We start from the raw sequence: 24,515 nt of genomic DNA, 5'->3' as shown, positions 1-24,515 counted from the left end.
TTCAGACAATCAATTAGAGCTCTGTTTGGACCCTCAGGGGCCAGATGTAGAAGCACCACAGGTTGAAGTGGCTTCTACACCTGTAGAAGCAGAGAAAGATTCAGAAAATAAAAGCTTAGCAATACTTTGGGGAGATGATGGTTTGCTGTCCATGCAGCTGTGCCCAGCAGTTCCCAGGACGTTTGCTGCAGTCAGCATTGCAGCACCCAAAGCTCTTGAAAAATCAAGGAGAACTGTAACCTCTAAGGCTCACTGGGACAACTACCCGACAGAGCACCATTTTAGAGCTGTACAATGACATCCTCCATCCTCCAGTATGCCAGGTCCTTCAGCCAAAGACTAAGTAGAATAGATACTCCATCCCCCAAAACATATATGGAAACAGTTGGAATCACTACAAACTGGTAAGAAGGCTGTAAGCACTGGGTAGGCCCCCCTCAAGCCCCAGTGCATGCATTTTCTCAAGGAAATCCCTTCATTCAAAATAGGCCCTCAAAAAAGAGCATGTCTTTAGTTTGCCTTCAAGAAGAGGTGTCACACTGGATACTTTTCCAGTCACTTATAAAACAACCACTTGTTTGAAGCTATCTGTCTTACAGAGGTAATTATTAATTGACTAGAGAATACAATTGGTCTGAATACCAATAAACTTGTTTTATTCTCTGTAGAACCATACTGGCAGATAATAAATTGCCAAAGTAATGCTACACCAGAGTTGAGCTTTCTGCTTAGTCACACTTTACTGCTCCAGCGCTGTACAAAACAGCCCCCGCTTTCATTACTAATAAAACACAGCATTAATTACTCAAACTAAAAGAGGCCTTGAAAATGTGCCCAACCAGCCAAGCAGTGCACCATGCTGGCTTCTGGCTCTCTCCCTCCCTTTTCTCTTCTTTCAGACCTATGAGGTAATCTCAAACCCCTCGCTAGTTGTTTGCTTTAAGGCAGCAGCACCGCATGTGGGATTCTTCCAGGTCCCTTCCACCCAAAGTCGTCGTTCAGAACCTGCAGAATGCAGCGAAAGCTCCACTAACAAAATAGCTGAGTTGATGGCAAACAGCTCATTTCTCTGTCTGGATTTCTGATGAAGAATAGCTCAATTTTGGGGATTCAGTCAAGCAACCAAAATGTTTTATACCGGGATCAATTTTGCTTCAGATGCATAGTGCTGGACTGGAGATCTCCAGGTACTTCTAGGCGTTTCTGCTCCAGTGCAAATAAGAAAAATCCCAGGGTTGTTAATAGCAGCTGGAAATCTTTCTTTCTCACTCCTCGGTGAGAAGGATTCCAGCCTCTCCCTGGATCCAGGCTTTATGGAATCGGCAGGTCTTTGCACAGAGGATGGCTGCACATGATTTCATCCTGGCAGTCCTCCAGAAATTTGCTTCAGGTCGTAATGAAATCACAGCAAGTTTCTGGGAAATTTCAGACCATGTCCCACTTTTGTGACTCCCTGTGACGAGCTGAGGCTCTGACAGCAGCCACCTGTATGCACCTCCTTTCAGAATGCCTTCTGCCATGAGCGGAACTAGGAACGAGCCACAGAACTCCCTCAGAGAAGTACAAACACAACAGACAAGGTTTCCACCCGTTCACTATGGGGGTGTTTAAAAGCTCCTGGGCAACAGCCCAGACCATTTGGCAGCACTGCATTAATAAAGGAAGAACACATGGGAGAGAGAAGCACGTCCAAGCAGCACAAGAAGCATTCTGCATGCTGGGATTGGGATGCAGCAGCGCTGCTGTTGCTGTGTGCTCACTGCAGAAGCTGTGTGGGCAGACTCAGCACCACAGCTGGGCACCAGGCTGGGAGCCACAGCACCCGGCCAGCACCACTGGCAAAGGGCAGCCTGGCCATGGGCAGCCCTGGTGATCTGGCTGACCTTTAGTTACTGCTTTGCTCACTAAGAGGAACTGCTTCCCTTTCTAGAGTGCCTTGCCACTATGGATGAAAACAAATATGCAAACAGGAGGGTTTGGATACTTATCCTTTCAATTGTTAGAGACCACCAAAAAGGTGCTTTTCCACCTACCACTGTCTTCCTGCCATACCTCACTAAGTAAAAACACAATTGATCTGCTGAGCCACTGTAAAGCCAGTTTTCCAGTTCTCTGAGGCAAAGTGTGATAGATAATGCAGGTAGGATTTAGAGCGTGGTTAAAACAACCTCATGTGAGAAGATTCCAATTGCAGAGATAAAGTATTAGCTAATATTAGCTATTAGTATTTTATAATCATGGAGTCCCATTTTTTTTTGCTAAGAAAAGCAGAGCCAAGATTAGGATTGGCTCCAAAGATTACACAGTGTGTGGTCTTTGCACTTGAAGAGCTGTGCGAGGCTCTCACTCATGTTACATGAATCACTTTAACAAAGTTAGACTCAGAATAATATTTATAAAGCTAAGCTCAGCAGCCCTTTTTGCAATCACCTGAATACAATTCCCTCATTCACAAGAAGCAACTGAAAGCTGCACTAATCAGAGAGACATTCAGAAAATGAAGACAGGTTTATAGTGAGCTTTTACATGGATTCCTGATGAAGAAAAATTGGGAAAAATTACAGTTACAGTGAACATTTCTCTTATGAACTGATCTATTGCACGTCAGAAATGTTAAGGTTAAGGCACAGTGATCAACATATTTAAACCATTGTTTTTATCATAGAACCATAGAATCACAGATCACAGCATTCGAAGGTGAAATACAGGAAATCCTATTCTAGGTGAGACGTGTGGCAACTTTTATTTACAGATGGGTGAAGAGAAGTGCAGAGCAGTAAATGACTTGCCCAAGGCCACAGCATGAAACGCCACATCCAGAGGATTTGGCTGTAGGAGATAGGCTGCCCCGTTATCTGTGATTGCTTTTCTCCATCTGGCTTTGCATCTTGCGTGTCCTACAGCCAAGCCAGAAGTACCACAGGATTAAATAAATGCTATTTTCCACCTCTCTAGCTTTCTCCTTAATCAAGAAAGATTTTTTCACTCCTGCAGTGCTCTGCCCTCTGCTCCCCTCGCACATCACCAGGTGCATACAGCAGGTGTGCCTGCCTTGGTACACTCCGGAGACATCTGTAGGCTGTGACCTCTTTGTTCACACGATGTCAAGTCCAGATGAAATGAGAATCCTGCGGTCAGACTCCCAGTCAGAGTGCCCAGCCTGCTGTATGGCTCAAGCACTTTGCAGCCCTGCCTCTCCCACCTGTAACACCGCCGTGAGGGCTGTGAACCATTCTGGAATCTGTGTGCCAGCTCCTTCGTGTTTATTCCAAATTATTTGCACAACATTGCACATTGATGATATTTAGCACACAAAACTCCATTAACAGGAGTGATGCACGCTCTAAAATTAATTATGTACTTGTTTTCTCTTTGGTTTCTATAGAACACGAGGAGTGATGCAGATGGCTGACAGCAGTGAGCGAATTATAGTGATAGCTGTAAATTTTGATGACTGCTATCAAATGCATCATATGGCTCACAATGCTAAGTAGCAATCAAAATAAAAGATCTGGGGGGGTGGGGGAGGGGGGTAGGGGGGGAGGAAAAGGAAAGATTTCCAAGCTTTCCCAGGCAGGACAGTTTGCAAAACAATTTGCAGAAGGAAATCTCAAGCCATACTCAATTTTACTGTCAAGCACTGGTGCCCACTTGCCATAGGAATTAAGTGTTTTAGAGGAATAATTTGCTGTGTGCCAGACAGTGGTAACAGCAAGGGGGTTTGAGGCTAGTTCCATATTAAAGGATTTCATAAAATTAGATGACTACTTCAAACCTTAACAGACATTGGTTATGTGAAACCACAGAATGAATAAATCTGTGAATGAAGTACATTCCCTGTGTTCTAGCCTGAACTGAGGACAAATGGAGCTTTAAATTTGGGTGTGGGAATTTCACTACTCAGGAAAGCAAGGCAGGGATCAGCTGTGTTAGTCACACAGACACTCCACAAGCCACACAAGTGGCTCCAGCAGCTGATGTACTCCAGTTGGACAATCACTGCTCCCAGCCAGAAACACTTCACATTGCACACTGCTCCATGGAGGGAGAAGCTTGGCAAAACCTGACTGCACTGCCACTCACAAGCTCTGCTGCACCCCCAGGGATGAAATATTAATGATATCCACAATCTCCCATCACATCTCCCTGGTCAGTCTTTTCCCTACTTTTCAGTTTGCTTTCACCAAGCTGCCAAAGCTACTGTGCTGCTCTTCTTCTGGGAGGGGGGCTGGGGAGGAGGGCGTCCCTAAAACCACATGGATAAAATTACAAGAAAATTGATGATCCCATACACACCAAGATATGGATCTTTCTGTAAGGATTTCTTTTTTAAGAGCAGACTTGTTCCATTTTACTTCCCCCCTCAGTTCACCCACACAAACTATTAAAAGCACAAGCTTGCTTATATTATCAGTATTCTCCATTTCTTTTTAATCCTATTAGTAATTATAACCATTTTTCCAATTAATACTACCATGAAATCTTTCTGTGAAAATCCACAAATGACAGACATAGCCTGCAAACATTTCACATACTGCAGTTTGAAAAACATACTGTCCTAATCTAAACCTCATTCTCTTTTGCACTCTTTTCCAGTGCAAGTTGTTATGCACATTTCAGATATTACTCTTCATGTATTTCCTTCCTGGACACCCATTTTCAGACCTTGACTTTAATCCGCCATTCCATTTCTTCCATATTGTCCACAGATCATTTTGTCTCAGTTCTATCAGCCCTGCATTTGCGCAGTGAAGTACAAGACTCATTTCCAGTCACAGTATCCTTTGCCTTCAATTCTGTGCTACTCAAGTAAAAAAATGTAGTCTCAAAACAAGGGATCTTCTATGATTCTACGATCTTCCTGTCCTCCCTTGGTGCCACTGAGGTCAAGAGCAGAAGCCAGAGGTGCTGCACAGGGTTAGATGGTACCTGGAAATGCACACTGTACTCCTGTTGAATGCTGTGACTTTCAGATTTCCCTATTATTTGGTAGATAGGGATTTGTGTCTTACATATGCTTTTACAAATATCTTTATGTGAAACATTAAGGAATCTCATCCTTGCACAAGGCCTTTATGATGTAACAGCTCTGTGCTTTGCAGTGCACCTCAGATTTAACCTATGGCTTTTACCGACGCACTCGCGGCTCTTCCAGCTTTCCCTCGGCCCACAGCACCGTTACCCCAGCAGTTTGCCATGTGACAGTACCCAGTAATGAGAACCTCAGAAAGAAGAGCCCTGAAGCTGAAACTAACTCTTACAAAGGAAGTGTATATCTTTGGTTCATGGCTGAGAGCATCACTAATGTGGTTCTGTGCTTATTCTTCTACAGTAACTCTTGGCACAGCACCGATAGAGCTTTTAGAGTTCACATAGCAGCCTTCCTCTTCCAACAATGGCAGCCTGGGTAAGGGCAGCCAGGCAAGCAGAGAAGGCCAGCGGGTAGCGCAGCATGAGCCTCTGAATTCATTTGCAGCCAGCAGCACAATGCAGTGCATACTGACAGTAACATACACCATCACTGCTATTTTGACCAAGTTTGATTTGAATGTTGCAATTAACTATTTTAAAGCCCCAACCCTAAGGAATTAAATGCCAAAACAATGAAGTTGAAGAAATATCACTACTGCTTGATACTCTTTTAACAGCTCAAAAGTTGTTTTGCTTTTTATGCCTTACAGGAGGAACAGCATTTCTTTAGATGTCATAAGTCAGAGAGTAAGACATTGAGACTTCATAAAAAAATGCTACCTAAAAAGGCAAGTTTGGAAGAAGAAGACAAATGAAATTAGCTGACCTTTCTTTGGAAAATAATTTATTCTGTTGAAAATCTGATTCTGACCATTGAACAGTCATTCACACAACTGCCATGAAACAAGGGCTATATTTTTTTCAGTACTAAAGTCCCCAGACTAAGGGCACAAGCAGCTGTTCATATGCAGTCCCACTACGTCTTGTTCACAGCAGGAGCAGGCAGGGATCCTGGCTCAGGGGACTTCAAGACAATCCACCCCAGAGCCAGAGAGTTAGCACCATCTCCCATGAAGAGTGCATGGATGTAGGTTTAAAGCCCTTGAGTGAGAAGAGCTTTCACCATTTCCAAAAGGAAATCCTAAATCAAACCTGATCTTCACTTCCACAGCTGTTCTGCAAAATGGTCTCACGAAGCCTGAAACAGAGACCAGGAATTCTCTAGTCCATAGCCCTACACTATTCCACTTCTTCTGAAGTCCTCTCTTTCTGCTCCTTTTTTGTTTTAAACACTGGCTTCCGTTCTTCATCTGGTCTAAATAAAGGTAAGGTGGCCATTTGTTATCCTGATTTTGTTATCTTATCTGGATTTTACCTTGCTTTTTTGATTTTCATGGTCTTCTGGAAAGCACCAGAAGCGGTGAGATCATCGCAGGAGGCGGCATCTATTCAGAGCAGCACAGAGCCACAAAAATACCCCAAGAACACAAAAATAGTCCCTATTACATTTTACTGCTTGGCAAAGGAACATTAGGTTACATAAAAAGGCAAAAGAAATAGTTACCACAGATACATGCAAAGATCTTTAATGTTCATGGCAGTGCCTCAGCACTCTGGTTCACATCTACAGTCTGGAGGCCTATATTCTAGGTAGGTCAGCTCTGTCTTAAGCTGAAGCTCACTAAAAATCTACTGATCTAGACTCCAGGCATCAAAGAATGGAAGAAGCAGCCACATTCTCTGTGAATTAAGTGAGACCGAACTCCCAGAGAAAGTCTGACAACAAAGGCAGGCAGGAGAAGTTGAAGTGGAAGAAAAGAAACCTTTGCAGATTCCTGAAATTAAGCTACAAACACACAATGGTGGAACTGCATTGGCAGATTGCCACTCTAGCAAGAAAGCACTCCTTCCTATAGTGAAAACGACAGTTCTTCATCTTCAAGGAAACAAATACTCCAATCTGCTGACAGAAATAGCATGGAGATTTTCCAAATTCCTGTAGGCAAGTCATGTGGATTTTGCTCCCCATGGTATAAGGACAAATATCTACAACAATTATTTCTGTTTTAGGGGTGTTGGGGAGGAAAGAAAGGGAAATGGACAAGGAGGAGGACTGCAGGAGAGAAGAAGAATGGCCAAAGAGCTATCCAGGAAGAGAAGATCTGATACAGCAGCAGTGCAATGATAAAAGTTAATTTAGCAGCCCTTTGCAAAAAGGGATAACAAGATCACATTTAAACTGGCTTGAGGACAGCTGCATTAGAGACTGAAAGGTGAATGAAATTGCAGTATTGAGGATCCTGCAAGCATACCAGGGACAGGCAGGCCAACAGGACATGCTTTGCAACCACACAGAATCACATTAAAGGAAAATGGAAATAACAACTATTGATTACGATTGATACAGAGCCACTGCTGCCAAAGGCTAAGAAACCCTTCTGCCATGACTGGAATGGAAGAGAAGTTCCATGGTCAGGATTTTATTCCTCATGCCCCTTTGTTAAAATGATCGTGCCTAGTCCAATGGCAGATTAATAAATGGCACATGGGAAATCTACAGTTGCCAATATAATTCCACCTGAAAAGACCTAGATGAGTATTTATTATTACTGTCAGCACCTATGAATGAACAATAGCTTTTATATCCCCATAAGTGTGATCATTACTGAAAAATGTCATTTACAGTCTTACATGTAAGACCTTTCAAGATATCTAATTGTAAATAAAATGAGAGACACACTGTTGGCTTGCACCAGGCATAGTGAGACCTTAATCCTATATCCTGTATCCTTGGAAGGCACAGTGATTGCCAGCCAATGGACTGTACTGGTGCTGCACTACAACAGGATTCAGACTTTCCTTCTTTGGCCTACAAGAATTTTCCCAAGTTGGGCTTCACCAAGGAAGGGTTTTTTGTTATTAAAAGTGTCATTTTGATGACCTGGAATTTTGCCAGAAAAATGAATAGGTGAAAATGCCTCAATTTGCCCCAGAGAAGGTTTAGATTGGACATTAGGAAGAAGGAGAGGGTGGTTGAAGAATGGAATGGACTGCTCAAGGGAGGGGAGGGAGCAATCCCCATCCCACAGGTATTTATGGGACTGAGGATGTGACACCGTGAGGGACATGGTTTAGCGATGGGACTCAGTAGGTCAGGTTATTGGTTGGACCTGGTGATCTTGAAGGCCTTTTCCAATCTAGATGATTATATGAAATTACAGCTTATTTATTTGTACTTAGTGAGACTGGAGACAGCTACGACTCTCTTCTGTGTTATGCTAGATGCAGGCTCTTCTCTTGTTTATTTAAAAGTGATTCAACACGAGAAGTTTAGGTTGGATCAAGTATCAGTTACATAAATTCACTGTTCCTCATCTACAGAGACTAAACATTTCTCATAGAATACACAGCATGACCTGAAAGTTACACACTCAGTTTAGCTATAGTTACAATTAACATTCTGACACAAAAGAGAAAGCTAATAAAAACAGGTGTTTGTCAAAAACTAATAATAATGAGGCCTTCAGCAAATGAAGCCTTAGAGATGCTCTCTGCAGATGCCTCCTTGGAAGAGCTGACAACAAGGAGAGCAGTCTGACACGCTGGAAGGAAGGCTGATTTTGTAGAACACCAAAATTTCATGTGCTCCCTCAGCTAACTTTGCCTTGTGTAGATACAAGAGTGACTGAAATGTGACCTCCAGGAAAACAACCAACCACCCACCTTCTAAAATAACACCATCAAAAAAGTTGAGTATGTGCTAATAGTAATGGGAGAGAGTGGTGGCCATTAACTGTGCTGGTGGCAGGCCTGTTGAGGTTAAAGGCACGGCTGCAGTTTTCTCTCTGGTGATTGAATCTACACCAGCAGGTCATTAGTGAGCAGGATTTAACAGGCTCCCAAACTACATCTTGTCTCCTTGAAGTGCAGTGCAGCATTTGACTGCTGGAAAAATAGCTGTGTTTTGGCTGAGAGAACATTCTGAAAAGGAGATTCCATAATCAGGAAAACAAGAGCTGGGAGAGCCCTCTTCAGAAAGATACAGATCCAAAAACAAACGCAGTCGTGAACTGCAATTACACTTGCACTGCACAACATTTGTTTTCAAAACCTACTGTAAGACTATTTCTAGACAAAAGAGCAATAAACAATCATTGTTCCAACTCTGCTCGTTCCTTCAGGCTCATTAAAGACATTCTGAGACACAACAGTTTTTGATCTCAGGCATTGCTACAAGGCAACTGCATGTTTGGAATGAGAGATTCATTCCTAATGAAACAAACCTCTGTGTAAGTTAAGTCAGCCCCTGACATGCAGACTCCTTAATTGCTTACCTTGTAGGAGCAGGTCAAATTTTTGGAAGTAGTTTCTCAAAGCAACCCAGACATTCCATATTGACTGTGGTGCTGCAATACACAGCTGCAAAACTTGCTGATTTATTTCCCCACTTTGTGTGCATTCTGAAATCGAGAAGAAATCCCATACAGGAAAAAAAAAAAAAAAAACAACCCCAAAACCCACAGGAGAAGCACCTCAGCCCTGGAGCAAAGCACAAAAAAGTTTAACAGGGGAACAGAGAGGAAATCCAGGCATAACTGAAAGTTTAGCCAAGCAGCCCAAGCGAGCTTTCTGCCCTGCCCGCAGTCCTGGCTAAAGGTGCCTCTCGGAGCAAAATTCACGGAGGCTCCCAGCTCCTCGGCACAGATGGTATTCACACATTATTCCCCACCAGCAGCATTCCCTACGCCAATCAGGAGGCAGCACTGAAAAGCCAAGCGCTTCCCAGACTCTGTTACAGTTTTCAATAGCTATAGCACAAGATGAATGACTCAGAAAATGAATAAGCAGGGAAAATAGAACACGCCTCTCTCCCAGTCAGAGGCACAGGCAGGCGGTTCAGCAGCCCGGAGTGTACTCAGCGCCGGTATTGAGTTGAATGCACCTGTTTTATCCTAAACCCTAAATGCTGATTGCATTTGCTGTATCTTTAATTTCCGTTGTCAGCCTAATCTTGAGTTGGAAGTCACAACAAGAACTCAATCTTTGTTTTTTTTTCTTCAACCATAAAAGCTACAAACATTTGAAAGAGTCAAGAAAGGACGAACTGTATGTGTGGTCTTCCAGACAAACAACTTCAGTCATCTCAGTGAAGCCTCTCATGTATGCTGAATCCATCCATTAATATCTCTGTGATTAAGACCTAACTTTTTGGATCTTGCAAATGGTATAAAAAGGAAAGTTAGCTTGGAGATGGTGTCTCCTAAGCAGAGCGATATTTCCTCTGGTTCTATCTAAGGTTTACCAGAAAAGTTTAAATAACAACAAAATGAGCACATCTGGGAGGTAATGAACTTTCAGGTGAAGTAAAACTGCTACCCGAAAGCTGAGAAAACGACCCTGCAAACAGTTCCCATCGGCTTTGTGTAGCTGATGCACCACTGCAACTGCCTCACCCAGGGGTCGCTTTTCAGTGCTGCTGCACAGCTCAGTGCCTGGCTTTTGCTGGCAGCTGCAGGTGAGTGGTAAGGGATGATGTGCTGAACCACGCAAGTCACCCATAGAAGCCTTGCAGGGCACTGGCAGTTTTCTCCCTGTATGAGCTTCCAAAACATCGTGAACTTCTCTTTATTTTTACAAGAGAAAACACTGCAAGGAGATAACATTGCCTTTAATGTTCCTGTGCCAGCTCTCACTGCAGTCTACATACAAAGCTTTTATTGCTGCCACTGAGAAATTAACTCTGGGTTAGCCAAAAACGCACTGCAGTGGGATGAGTGGAATCGGTGAAACCATTTGGGGCGAGCAGAATTCCTGCAGGTCCCCTCAGACATTCTCAGATCTTTGTCTATGGCTGTAAATTGATCCTTCGCATTCCTGTCTGACACATGAACTGTGAAAAACTCTGAATCAGAGATGTTCTCTGCCATGAGCAATGCTCATTTCTGCAAACTATAAGAGACAACAAAATACTGTGAAGCATGACCTAAAATTTACTATTATTATTTTAAGTCAAACATGCATATTTATTTATTCTGGAACAAGTAAGAAAACTCTATTTGCATCTTATTTCCTTGTTTCAAAACACTGAGCATCAGGACTTCCCCAGCTTGGATGAAGTGTAGGACCTACATGCAGAGGCACCGATCTGCTGCACACGCCATGCTGTGCCCTCACGTAGTGCTACAGCACAAAGAAGAATGGTTGGTGTTACTGCATCTACCACAGCTGTCTACCAACTTCCCAACTACCTCTAGAAAAATATTTAAAGGTGTAAAACAAATAGAAGCCTATGGAGATCTGGTAGGAAAACAAACATTTCTTGAAGCTTTCTTTTGGCAGACATTTTCTGATTGCTGCACTAAGCTCTGTGGCTGCCAGCATCGCTGACTACTGACTCACTTAGCAAGGCATCTGGTGGGCCTCCAAGTCTGTATCAGCAGTAGCAGTGCTTTGCAATTAGATCTTATGCATGTGCTAGTTCCTTGGAGCTGCTCGGAGGGGAAGCATATCTATATGTAAACATTATCACCGTGATGCTCTAACTGACATGATAACTACATGTGCGTGTTGAGAAACCTCCTTGTGTCCTCCCAGTCAGACACAATAAAGAACAGTATAGCGAGGTACTGCACCTATCTTTAAGCACCTATCTATTCCTTACATCCCTAACATACAGCACAGTCATTTGACACAGATGGAGAACATCAGCTGTCATCAGTCCCTCCGGGCATCACCAGCACAGGAGGCTGCTGTTCAACACGGTCGTAGTTCCACGTATGGGATCACAGCAACCCTTGTTAAAGGTCTCAGAAAAGGTCTCGGTAGGGACTTACAATCTCCACTGCAGCTTCTCCAGTTATCTGCTGCCAGAACTTTAAGAATTCAAAAGTTTCTGACCTGCAAATATTCACCTCTCACTGAATTCACCTCTCCAGCAGCCAGCTGGTGTAGGAAGTTCTCTGAGACACTCATAGCAGTGCTGTATTTAAGAGAGAGGACTGGAAGCCTCTGCTGCAATGCCACACTTTGGAGTTGGTCTTTTTGGAAGCAAAATGAAAGAGGTTTTGAAAATGCTTGACTATGATAAATCCCTTTCCTTAATACTGAAAAAATGAAGACTTCACTTTAACTGTTTCCACTGTTTCCAAGTATGAACGGTTACATTCCATTCATCCAACATTCCTTGGTGATTGCATAGAGATGGCTCTCCCTTACTGTGTGTTATTGGCTGGTGGGATGCTTGTTTTGTGATCAGCTTGACCATCTTCTGCAGACTTCAGTAGTGAGAGAAAGGAACAGACTGCATGCAGTGGTCATTCATATTTTATTTCTAAACTTGGAGATGGTAGAATGCACTCTACAAATGACTGCATAGTAATCTTGTTACTCTTTGGCTTCCGGTTCCCCCGGTGTTCTCTGCCTTTTTGATACTGCTGAACAATTCACTAAAGCTATGCTGGATTTTTCCGTTTCACCGCATACCGTAAATTACACTGAAGTTTCCAAAGAGTGCTTATATCTATTTTTAAATCTTTCTCTTCAATGCCAGAAAGTTCTAGGGACAATAAAGAAACCCAATTACACCCTCCTACCTATGTTAGACACTGTAATGTTTGCTCTACTTGCCACACAGTCACTGACAGTTCAGGCAGATTCTATTTCCAACAGTGATCACGACACATACTTGGATCATTTCTTTAGAGTACACTCCACATTGGTCACACTACTTGTAGGCTCCCTAGCAAATGATGCTGAAGAGTGGCCTAACGTTACCTTCAGGGCTAAGCTGTCGCTATTTCAGATGTTCACCAATAAATAATGCCATCACGTAGGACACGTTATCTGAATTTGTCACCAGCATTTCTTATGTGCAGATACAGCACGTTGTCCTTGGCCACCAAGATTTAACACTCTTCTTCCATAAAAAAAACTATTTTCTCCTTCCGTTCCACCGTTCGGCACAGCACATCTTCCATATGAGTTATGAGTAATAGTTAGAACCTGTATACGGCACTGGTAAAATGAAGAAAACTACAGCACACCGTAAAGAAAAGGACTGCCACCCCAAGCATGCCTACTGCTTTTATGCACAATTCATCAGGATTCAATCCGCATCTGTCTGCTCTGAGCATTGCACTGGCATTCATCTTTCTCTTTCCAATTTTTCCTGCCACCAAGCACGTGCTTCCTTACTTCTCTGTTCTCAGAAGTCATGAAGATAGACATGGGATGAGAACTACAGCAGAGAAAGAAGAATGATGCATATCTGTCTCAGTGCTCAATAGCACCCAGCTACTGCTTATTGCTTATTGCAATAGCTCAGCCTTGAAGACTGAAATTGACTAAGTATGATTTTACTGAACCACTGTAGCCAAAAGACAGACCTCATTTATGTCATGGAATATCCAGAAAAAAACACTTTGTTAAAGAATCTGGTTACTCAGGGAGGTTTAGAATAAATACTTCTGGTAATAAGATATACTTTGTTTTTTTAATGCATTGAATCAACTTCTGTTTTCCCAGTCCTTGCTTCTGCTTTTCTCTCTACCAAATGCGCTCTTTAATGCACTTTAAGGTGTTGCTGAGGTTCAGGTTTCCTTACTGCTGTGTACTATTGATTGAAGGGTTTAACTTACCAGCAGCCTGGCTGTCATTCATGCAATCCTCCTGGCTCACTGTGCACGGCGGAGTTTGAAAAATACATGCCACAGTTGTTGTACTATCAAAGAACAATGGTTTAACTCCATCCCTTTGTGGTACACAGTTTGTATCTGTGCTTCACCCTCATGGTGTAGGGAATATGATTGCACTACAACCAATTGCTGAAATTTGGTCTGCAAGGTTCTTCCAGAAAACATTGTGCCTTTAAAAGCCTAATAACTCATCCACATGGAAATAGTCAGGCTATACAGCGGGACAAATTCAGGGGTGATAGTAGCGCTCACAGTAGCTACAAAAACTCTAATTTAAGCAATTAGAAGACTCAAGAAATGCACAACTCACAGATACTTCGTGCTCAAGAGTTTGTACACAAATGTAACGTCTTATAAATCTTCACCAGCTCACAAAAGCTGCCGAGGTGCCTTTCACTCTTACAGCAAGTGGCTTCAGTACAGCAGGGAAATCTGTAGCTCTGATATGTCATCCCTCTGAAAAGGGTAATTTAAGGTTATGGGTTCAGAATCAGCACATTCTTCTGCACTTTTCTTCCAAAAAAAGAAGTTTTTCTTTTTCTTTTTGGTTAAGAGAATCAAGTAAATCCATACCAGTGCATTAAAAAGGACACGCCAAAAAGTTAGAGCTGTGAGCCATCACAGAATGACAATAGTCTCTCCTTAAATTCAGAGAGCAAGAAGGGTCTGTGCTGTAATGATTTATAAAAGCCTTACAAGAATGTGTAGCTTTATGTGAGCCCTTATCCTAGGGAAACATGGAGAAAAGCTGCAGAACTTTGTCCCCTTTCACCAACATCAACACGGACAGCAACCTACCAAACTCGTCTTCAAATCAGTGCGAGTATCACAGCTCAGTGAGGGACCTCAGCAAAAACCCCAATGACCATTTCACCCACAGCTGATCATTTTTCATTGTATTCCAGGGTCTTTTGTGTCAAGGCAACTAACACAGCTGAAATCTCAACTCAGGACCCTGAGAAATGAGCTGCTCCTCCTCTGGCCCAATCACAAGCACCTTTAATACAGCTATGCATCTTTAATACATCTATGTAGCTTTAATACAGTCTTCAATACGTCTATGAGGTATCTCTGCAAAAGTCTGGCAACGCAGGTTGATTAGGAAGGAACACTGTGTGCAGAAATGAGCTACAGCTTTCCTGGTCTCAAATATTTCACTGAGGTCCTTGCAGATGACTTTGTATATCCCTCCAAGCAAGTGAAAGGGCTGTGAGAGGGAAGAGGAGCAATTCTAAAGCATGTTACTGTCACGTGTTGTGCAGAACAGCTTTTGCTATCATCACTGATCCGTTCACTGGGCTGTCCTACAGCAAATAAGTAAGAATGAATGAACTGACACTGAATTCTAAGATCAGGTGGATGGTAAACCACAAAGGACTATCTAGTAAATCAATAATGAAATATCAGGTTCCGTCCTGACAGCAGCAGAAGGAATTTGATTAGACATTCTTGAAGGCAAAAAAGGCACTTGTACAGAAAGCAGCTTAAGTAAGGGTCAGTTCCCAAGACATTAATGTTTGTCACATGGGCAACACAGTGAGATAAACACAATGGTTAGCAGCGCTCAGAGCAGCTCAGTAGCTGTCTGACAATAGAAGGGACAAAAGACTGCTCTGTGAATGACAGCTGCCAGAAAACCTTCTCAAAGGAAAAGCCTACCTTACCAGCATCCAGGGTATTCTTGGAAAACTTTCTACTTAATGAATTCATGCAAAAATGAGGTGTGGCATACCACATCCATAGATAAATCCCTCAGACCTGCACGTGGTCCTGCAGCTCCAGCAGCATAGCATCGGATGCAGTTGACCTTCTGATCAACAAATGGCTCAATACACACCTTGAATGTATACAGTGCATACATTCTAAATTTAGTGAGCCATTTAAGCGTATTGGAGAAACAAAAGTTACTCTTATACTTCCCAAAGAATCAGGATACCCTCGCTGACTCCTAAAATCCAGATTCTAACACTGGGACAGAAAGAATACTTGCTTATATGTTTGTTAGCATCAGTCCAAAATACACATGCATTTCTCCAACAGTCCTGAAACTTCTTGCTGTTAAGGAGAAAACAAGATTCAATCCTATGTCCTGGTGGCATAAGAGGAAGTATAACAAAACTACATGTAAATAAAGGAGAATAGATCACTGAAGTTAAAAACTGTATTCTACCTTCTGAAGCTTTTCAGCTCAATCTTATCATTTCAAGCAATACTGAATTCTGCCTGTGATAGCTTTATACAATTCAACTTCAGCATGGCACAGAGCCCAAAACACAGCAATGCTGCCCACTTATATCTCTCCAGTCAACTGTTCACATAGCTTAAATGTTACTTCATTCCTTCAACCACATTCCTCCTGCACAGCTTTAGTTCTACGGTGATATTAACACTGCAGCTACATCGTGCTTCCAGCTCCAGGTTATCAGCAGAAAATATGCTGTGGGAATTCCATGGGTCGTTCTTCAACCATACGTACACAGAAAGTAAAACACTTGGTGGATTTCAGACTGCATATAATCTAGCACTAAATACATATTAAAGAGCGGAGAATCGATGTATTCTAATTTGTTATCTTAAATTGTTCTCCAAATGTAAACAATTTCTTCTCCTCGATGCAGTCAATCCATTCTATTAACAGAGAAAAAAAGATTCGCAATTGCAAGCAACTTTTCACCCCAATTTATGCCTTTTGTATGCATTTTAATAGACCAGATAGCAGAACATCAGCATGTGGAATGCTGTAAACCCAGGGAATAGCTGCAGTTTTAACCACAGATTTTAATTCCAGGGTGAGTTGATGTGGTCCACAGCTAAATATATCCTTCTAAGTAAATTACTCACTGCAACTGCCTTTAGGAAAGCTCTCTGCAGATAAAGAAGCTGTTTCCGAATGCTACATTTGACAGCACATACAGCATAAAGTTACATTCTTTTCTCACTGGCAAAAAAGACCCCCAAACTGAGTAACGTAGAAAGCATAGGTTACTTTCCACTCTGCAAAAGCTTCCCAGGAGATAGGTTAATGAGGAAAGCACCATTTCTGCAGATCCCTGCCCCTTACAATGCTCTGTATCTGTCAGTCTACTATGTCTACCTCCAAACCTTGTAAACAGAGTGATTTTTAAGATAATGTGAAGCACATTACCACATTCATTTCTACTGATCCATGCAGAAGCCAGTAAAAGCACATGCCTAGCCCTGTCCTTAAGGAGGATGTGCAACTCAGACACTCTTTCACTATCCTTTTTTTTTCTCCTCTCTATGTTTTCTACTTCTTACCATTGGAGTTTTCCTGGTCCAAGGGATTATCTGGTTCCATTACTTCAAATAAAAGCATCCAACATGCAGTTCTCCATGCAGCAGAGGCATAAAAACACAGCAGTTGCCTAAGCTGATTCACCTGATTTATGAATTAGTGCTGCATCCATAAGAGGCTGTGTTTCTTCTTTTGTATTACATCTGGCTGCTTTTCCAACTAGATGGCTGGGTATTACAGCATGCAGGCCTTTTTCCAGCATCCTCTTAATGCATTATATTTAAAGTAGCAGCAACCTTTTTCTCCCATCCCCCAGAATAGTTACAGCAATGTAACTAGGCTGAGCTGGCAGAGAGCGGAGCTCATTCAGAGCAGGACCTGCAAGCGTTCTCCGATTCGTGTTGCTGCATAACAAGAATGATTGATACAATAAAAAGTAAGTGGGCTTTGACACAGTACAGTACGCACTGCAGAAAATCGCACCAAAGCCAGCAAAGGTCTTGAGGGTTTGGGGAATGCCTCCTCGAAGCCACCAGTACCCACCCCCTCACACACCAGCACAAATTATGTCCTGTTCCCTCCTCCCCTTCCCCCCCCTCCAATCTTTTATAACCCTGGATCTCCTCCAGCAATAGTCTGCTGCTTTACTCGGTTTATAATAAACTCTGCCATTCCCTTGTGTCCCCAGGGCTGTCTTGGAAAGGAAAGAGGCTGTTTGCAGAATGAATAGAGCAGCCACTGCCCACCAGGGGGGCAAATGGGTGACTGCACTGAGCAGCTGGAACTTGCTGCAGCAACAGCCTTCTGCTGGACACCTTGTCCTGCATTCATCTCCTTTGCCAAGCTAGGAGCTGCTGCTAAGTTGTTTTTCTGAGCTAGGGGACAAGTACTGCCTTTGCCAGAATCATATGGCAAATTATACCGTGTTCTGGAGCTGCAAACTCTCAGCAGAGTCAATATTACTTGGTGCTTAGACCACAGTATTAGGAGTCAGGTCACCTTTACTCTGCCACTGGGTCTGCCACCAACACCCCGAGACTTCACGTAATTCAGAACTCTTTTATGTGCCTCAATTTTCTATAATATAGATATTGAAATACGTCTGATCTCACAGTAATACTGCTAAAAGTTCCAGCTTTAAGCACTTTGAATTGGGTAAATGGCACAGTGCAAGGACAGAGAAAGAGGACCCGTCCCATCACCCAGCTCAGGAATACAAAATCTTATTTTCTCCAAAGCCATCTCCACAAAATAACTGAAAAAGATATCAATGTGCAGCTATAAAACAAGATGTCTCTGTAAAAGGTGAAGTTATATTGCCATTACAACAACCCTGGAACAATTCTCCAAACCCAGACTTTCAGGGACAATTTTACCTTGACCTTGTGGTCCAAACTCTTTCCTTTATACCAGCAAAGACATAAAGACCACCTTGTTTGTTAACAATTCTTTTGTTTAAATCTAAGGCAAGGATCACTCTGCACAGATTTGGTGTGTTTTGGGTTTGCCATGGCTGATGACACAGAAATCAAAGGCAGACAGCAGAGTGCAGGGTCTGCTGCTGTGGTGCCCCCGGGTGATGCTTCTGCCTTCCTTGCTCGCTCTGTACAGTCGTGTAACTTGTGCTTAGAGCTAACTCTTCGTGCCTGGCGCTACAAGCTGTAGGCGGACAAATGAATGGCTGGCTGAAGGGAGAAAAACACGCCGTTCTGTATGGAGAAATTAACCTAGCAGGTTGATATGACTCTACTGTAATTGTACCTTACAAAAACACTTTAGTGCTGTTCCTGAGAATTATGCCATATTAATAGAAGAAAAACTAATTTCCATCTATTTGTTTTAAGTATTGCACAGTATATAGCCCCTATTAAATAATGTTCTGAGATCTCTGCCTTGGTCTAAATTACAGTGCTGCAAACCCCGTATTCTCTCTCCTAGCACCCTACGCTCCCTATGTTCTTTACAACTTCTCTACTTCTCCCCCTCACTGACAAAACAAAAAACCTCCCTCTTTCCACCTTCCCCACAAAACCACCTACTTTGAGACTACAGGAACATGGCACTCTGCCTCCTAACAGTCCTCCACCTGTTTTGGGTCATATATACAGTCTAGGATTTAGTATATGATAGAAAAAAAGGGTGTTTACTCTTGACTGACACATACTACATCCCTCCAGTCTGACTGAAGCAAAGCTGACCACAGCAGGCATGGGAGGCACTGAGAGGAGGTGAGCAGTCCTGGACAGGTCTCATCTGCCCATCCCATAGCCCACATCTGGACATACATCAACATACACACACACAGTGGCTCATTAACACAGCCAACCCAGGTCACAGGAGATGATCTGCAGATGCTGGAAGACCCACTGTCACCAGTGTATAGCAACACCTGGTACTGTAATGAACGTTTGAATTGACATGAATTACATAAAGAAACTGTATTTTCCCATAAAATGGATGCTGTAGTTAGATAATGTACTTTCCATAGACCATTTAATACCTCTGAAATCCTTCTTGTGGTGAGTCAAGAATAACCCAGGAAGGCTAACAGAGCAGCCAAGGCCAAGAAATGAAGATAAAAACAGTGAAAAATAATACTTACTTAGAATTCAACAATAGCATATTGAGAACCGATTTGACTTTAATGTCATCAAAATTATTTCCTCATCTGCAGTTAAAGATCAGGTAAAAATTCATCTTTAATGTACCAGTCAGAACGATGACAATATTTTGGCTAGGGCAGTATTCACAGTTCCTAACAACTGAGCAATTGTGATGTGTCTTTGTGTGAGCACAGCTCATGCAGTCGAGGAAGCAGCTCAAGCAATGATTTTGAACAGAAAGGGACAGTTGGAAGATCAGGGCTTTGATCTCTGGGGATTTTAATTGCTCAGGCACTGAATGGAAAATTGCAGAAGTGAAGAGGGAAATGATTTTCAGACAAATGGCCTGAATGGTCAGAGGCTGTGCTGGACCAAATACCAGGAAATGAGCCAAGCACACTGAACTAATGAGTGTGGAAAGAGAAGTCTAGCTAGGGCATTCTCCAGAATACCTATGAGCTGAAGTAGAATTTAGAGACTGGGAAAACTGACTCTTCAAGGAAGGCATTTTGGGATGGTTGGAAGGAAGTGGAAATTCAGTGTATTCCATTTCTATCTAATCAGAGCACCTCTACATTCCACTAGATGGCTACAGATGAGACGAGAAAATGAAGCTATACATATTTGCCTAATGTTTGCATGATGTTTGTTTTAGCACCTACATACCATACTCCAGTTATGTTCGATGTGTAAAACTCTATGGTTGCTCTTACTTCTTAACTTCTATTTCCCTCAGTAAAGATGGGAATCATAGCTCAGATTTGCCTTTAATTCACACCCCAACATGAAATTGTAAATGAGAAAGATAGTATTTACCTTTGATTTGCTATTAAATTCCTGTAAAGATCTGGGCAAATCAGTTCCTCTCTCTTATCAGCTACATGGATTGGTATTTGACCTGTTTGTTATTCTTCATGACCCAAGTTAGTATTTCTGGATTAAGCTATGCAGTCTAAATTGGAAGCAGTAGAAATGTGGGGATCTTGAATTTGTCTCCAGGAAAGACTATATTCCATAAGTCTTTTTGGACCAGGTTTTGCTAACAGATATTAGTTGCTAATACCTGTGCAAAAACGATTCCTATAGATCCCTTCTCAGCATGTCACCTCAGCAGTCACACCATGAGAGAGGACCAAGCTGGAGATCGAAAGATCTCCTTCATTTAAAATAAAGAGAAAACATTTAAGGCTGCACACCTAGAAAAAGAGACGAGAAGAGCTTCAGTGCTTTTCCTCCTGAGAAACAGAAGAGTGCTGCATTATTCTGCCTGCTGCTTGAGGCAGTCGTTGTTAGCCAGTGTAAAAGATCAGCATGATGCCACAGCTGCCTGCCACCACACAGCCCTTCTTTGAAACATAAATTCATATGTAGGAGGGAGCAATGAATGCATGCAAGTTGAAAAGCTAGTGAAGCACAGACCTGCTTAACAAAACCGTCTGCCAAGGTTACTGGGGGTGTTGTCAAAGCCTCTTCTTTTGTGAGGGCTGAATAACAATTCATACCAAGTAACCAGCCTCACTGCTTCTTTGGCTCTACCTGGCAAGTTTTCAAAGTCACTGTTCATGGCTGGATCTGCTCACATTGAGATCAGCTTATCTTGCCCTGGACAGCAAAGGCAGGGATGATTATACTCCAAAAGTTCATGCCAAAGCCCCATTGTGCTGTTTCTCTGCTTGAACTGTGTCTGTCGTAAATGTGCTTGAATATGACACAAGGACAAATTGAAAAATGGTGCCTCCCGAATCCCCCTGCCTCACCAGAAACTGATAGCAATTCAACCATTTAATTTAACAAATCTGAATGCAACCGAGATCTTCTGGAAGCCCCAGCAGCAAGGCAGCTCCAGGTGCCAATTCTAGCTAGCAAATGCTCCTGCTAGCACAAGGCTTGTCAGGACTGTGACCTATTTTAAACTTACCACTGAAGAACTTTCAAAAGAGGGCTGTCTGCTGAGCTGTCCAGAGCCATATGGAAGCCTTTTTTTCTCAGCTGAGTGCTTTTTTGGAATATACATCATATAAACTGGAGCAATGGGACAGACATCCTCTACGGATCCTTTATTTGAGGAGACAGAAATGTATCCTGTTAAATCAGCAGACCTCTGTCTTAATTTTCTCAAGATAGTGATGCTCTAATCACACGTCTAACGTGGCAGCTCTTCACCCAGGACTAAACAAAGCCCCACCACAGGGTAAAACAGGAGGTGGAACAGTTAAATGGAGCACAAATGGCTGCAAGTCCTGTGCTGGATAAAGAGACTGTGAAAGACATTCCCAGTGCAAGAAGTTGTGGCCATGGAATCGTTCCCTTCAGTGCTGTGTGGTTTTGTGAACCATTTGGAGGTTTGGTTTATAAGGCTGTTCTCTGGGGTAAGAGCAGTTCAGTATCTGATATGTGCCCAAAAGATGCAACTTACTGAACCATCTTTGACCTCAGGGGCTTTATCATAAACTTCTTCAGTTTCTGAGCAGAGCAGCTTTGTCCCTCTGCCCAAATCTCTGCTACAAACCACTGAATCTTGTCATCAGTAACAAAAACTGCTAAGGAGTAAACCAAGCAAAATGTTTTAGAGCTGCTGGTTGTAAATAACACAATGATGGCTATGAAAGGAGCACACATTAAATATTCTGCCGTGAGATACACCAACAATCACTGAGTGTAGTCAAAAGAAGAATACTTTTAGGACATTCTTTCGGGGTAACGAGGAGATAACATTACTTCTTGCTACTGTGCACTTCAAACTGATGCAAGTATGTCTTCAGTAAACTCCTACTGGCAGTTTAATGGAGGAACATAAAACTGAAGTGACTCCTGGGCAAAAATAACCAAAGGTCTGCAACACAGAGGGTTCTGTGCCCAGCACACCGAGCTGCCTGCTGAGATCCCACCCTGGCTGACTCTGCAGATTCCTCGCTGTGTTTCTGCAGCTGTCTCCTAGAAACAGGAACAAGAAGCGTTTGCTGTTTTCTCAGCCCTTTTATAAAACTCTGCAACTGCTTCCTTTGCATCCAGGATGCACAAGTAACGAATGTGCATTTCCTTAATCAATGGACTGCCTTAAAGAATGCGCTGTTCTTTGTTATTCAGTTATGTAAATGTAATGCAGTGGCAATTGCTGTAATGATATGTCATTAATAAAAACTTGGATGTAATTACCAAAAAGTGCTTGGATGCTGACCAGAATCCCAGGGGGATCCAAACCTCGGGTAAGAATCTTACAAAGGTTGGCCAGGTTGAAAAGTTACACATCACTCCTTCTTATCAAATAAAACTTGTAGTGACTGTCGCTTCTGAAGGGCATTTTATCCAATAGCAAAATGGGGAAAATCAAGTGCTGTTTCTTGAACAGAGACAAAAGTTTCATCGGAGTTTCCTATGGAGATTCAGGCTAAAATAACATACTGACCAAAACAATTCATGTATCCTTGACAACATCTGCTGCAAAAGCAGCCCTGGTTGAGCACAATGTACACATCTCTTTTTACATGTGGAAAATCATCTTTTCTTCTCTCTCCCAGACGTGAGCTATCCTGCTGGCGTGACGGGATGCAGTGGCAGCAGAGCTGTGACTCGTTCCTCTGGGCTGGATGGGGTTATTGGGGCCTTTAGGAAATCAGCCATTCTTCTGAGTATGTGAAATTCCACAGAAATAAGAAAGGTCAGAAAAAGCAAGTGCAAGGTTTGGCTGCACCTGAGGTTCTTTAGTTTATGTGATCTCAAACGGATGCAAGCAAGGTAAGCAGTGAGAACAAGGCCTTACCTTTGGGGAAGAAATGGACCTGTCCAGATGGAAGCTCATGTCATACTGATTAGAAACGGGAGAGAAAACCCACATCCAGATCTCTTCCTCTGAAATCTGGGTTTCCTCACACCAGTAGATTATCCCCACACATGCATTGCTACAGCACAGGAATACTGTATCAAAAATACACATTTATGTCTGTTTGCAAATTAGCACATGCAACTGAGAGAAAAAAATTGCAGACAGTACTGAAGCCCATGAAAAGAAACCACTGCTCTGAGAGCTGAACTCTGAGTCCTCCAGGGCTGCCAGGCTGCTCGCTCAGAGCCTGCTCCTTTTCTTCCCTTCTCTCATTGCTTCCTGCCTGCTCCTCACTGTCTCCCTTTTTGTGCAGGGATTCAGCTAATTGCTGTCCTTCCAGATCACTGCAGCCTCTCTGCTTGAATAGCTTTTTAGAATGAATTACTCCATATGGTCTTCTGCTTTATGTGAAATCCACATAACAATAAGTAAAGATTTGGAAGCAACTTTTGTTTGTTGCTGTGTCATTGGAAAAGAGAAACACAAGATAAATGACATCTTATTCTTTTCTCGTGTCTCTAATCTGTTTCTGATAAAATAGGTCTATAATGTCTCTTCTTTGAGATATTACTGTCATTCTTCCTCTTTGTTGTTCCCTAACTTCTGATTTCACATTCACTCGTTCAGTACTCTTTCTTGCTCTAGGCAGAATAGAAGTATGAGAATGCAGTCTCTGTTCCTACTCAATTAGGTTTGCCCGAGCTAAGACTTCAGAAATAGATCTAACCATCTGACACAGATAAACTGTTTTTTTAACCCAAGGTTTCCATGGAATTCTTGAGATGTTGGTGTAGCTATGAAGTGCATGCTGCAAATCCCATTGCAGACTCAGATAGAAAATTAGAAACCTCACTGAAATCAATGGGAAGAGGAAGGGTAAGGTGAAAAGGCAGAGAGTAAATGCTCTTCTTGGTATGTGAGTGCAAGGTTCAAACCTGCCATCCGTAACCTTGATGAATAAAAAATCCTGACGAATCAATCACCTGCACTCCAATCACCTGGGCGCTTTTCCTTTCCTGACCCCTACAGTATTCCTCCTATCAGTCCACTCTTTATGGGTTATCCTTTGACTTATCTGCAGAATGTGTGAGAAACTCCTAGTTTCCCACTGTCTTGGTTTATGAACGGAGTACATTTCCATGCTAATCAAACTTTACAGAACAAAAAAG

At 42.5% G+C, this 24,515-nt stretch overlaps 1 protein-coding gene across 3 annotated transcripts in view; it reads right to left on the bottom strand.

The window, feature by feature from the left end:
• Positions 1-24,515, bottom strand: part of DAB2IP (DAB2 interacting protein) — a 180,079-nt gene that overhangs the window by 140,817 nt on the left and 14,747 nt on the right. The window contains exon 1 of one of the 3 annotated variants that reach the window (XM_015279825.4): positions 9,306-9,684. The exons of the other annotated variants lie outside the window; for them this stretch is intronic. The gene's annotated coding sequence lies outside the window, so the exon portion shown is untranslated. Of the gene's footprint in view, positions 1-9,305; positions 9,685-24,515 lie in introns of those variants that run through there. 3 annotated transcript variants of the gene reach the window in all.

This window comes from Gallus gallus, chromosome 17 (genome assembly GCF_016699485.2).
Source record: "Gallus gallus isolate bGalGal1 chromosome 17, bGalGal1.mat.broiler.GRCg7b, whole genome shotgun sequence".
Lineage (NCBI taxonomy): Eukaryota > Metazoa > Chordata > Aves > Galliformes > Phasianidae > Gallus > Gallus gallus.
Note: the sequence above shows the minus strand (reverse complement) of the source record. Positions and strands in the feature narration are given on the sequence as shown.